The sequence below is a fragment of the Elephantulus edwardii genome, unplaced genomic scaffold, assembly GCF_000299155.1.
Source record: "Elephantulus edwardii isolate Elephantulus edwardi_28Jun2011 unplaced genomic scaffold, EleEdw1.0 scaffold00197, whole genome shotgun sequence".
Taxonomy (NCBI): Eukaryota; Metazoa; Chordata; class Mammalia; order Macroscelidea; family Macroscelididae; genus Elephantulus; species Elephantulus edwardii.
The window spans coordinates 5,603,174-5,604,134 of record NW_006399947.1 but is presented as its reverse complement, the minus strand read 5'-3'; the positions used below and the strand labels follow the sequence as shown (position 1 = coordinate 5,604,134).

Sequence of the window (961 nt, the reverse complement as noted above, 5' to 3'; positions counted from 1 at the left end):
TCAATAGATTCAACTTCAAATTCTACACTGAATTGATCTGAAACTGATTCCTGCTCTAACCAATTAGTAGAATGTTCACCTTCACCAGCATCAAGATCCGGATTTGACGGTGTTTCTGTTGACTCACTGCTGCTGCTTCTTTCACAACATATCTCCCTTATGACACACAGTGTGACACTTTCATTGAAGGAAAGGAAAACATTGTCAGATCTCTGCCGTTTTCTTTGTACTTCACTGGACAGTTCATTTGAATTTAGTTCTGTCTCACTGCTTGCTCACCTCCTAGATGAGGTAATTGGTCTAGAAATCAAATTGGAAGATGATGGTTTCTCTTCCTGTAACTCTTGCACAGAGTCCTTTCTTCAAGATGACACCTATTTTCACTCACGAATGTGCCAGAATCCAATGGTTCCTGCTGATTGACTACTATCAAATTTCTGTAGATCATTATATAGATTTTCCTGTGGTCTTTTACAGAGAAGCTTGGCTCACCAAACAGATCCCCTAGAAGATCATTTGAAAAATATACCATATGTTGTTGTTTTTCATCATATAATCGCTTAGACATAATATATTGGCCTAGATAAAATAAAACCTCTTTCATAGTATAGGTGTCCTTTTGTGCACCAACAGATCTTAACAACTTCAAAAGCAATGATTTTGGTCTAACCACGGTCTGTTGTTCTGAAGCAGGAATCTGGGAGGTACTTGGAACAGCATCATCGGCAGCGGGCACAGACATTCCGGTATTGCACATTTGCCTGGATCAGTGCAAGCGCAAACGGGACTGTGGTCATGAAATAACTAGAACTGGGAAAGGGCATGACTTTTAAATAGCCGCAGCTGGAGACAAGTCCGGGCTTAGCTCCGCTGACTGCAGACTCGGAACGCGTCCGAACTTGATCAGCCCAAGAGGAAAAGCTGAGTCAACCTGCTATCCAACAGGTCTGGTTTCGCCCAG

General features: G+C 42.0%; 1 pseudogene; it reads right to left on the bottom strand.

The window, feature by feature from the left end:
- Positions 1–8: 8 nt before the first annotated feature.
- LOC102851760 lies at positions 9–760 on the bottom strand (annotated as a pseudogene).
- Positions 761–961: the final 201 nt, after the last annotated feature.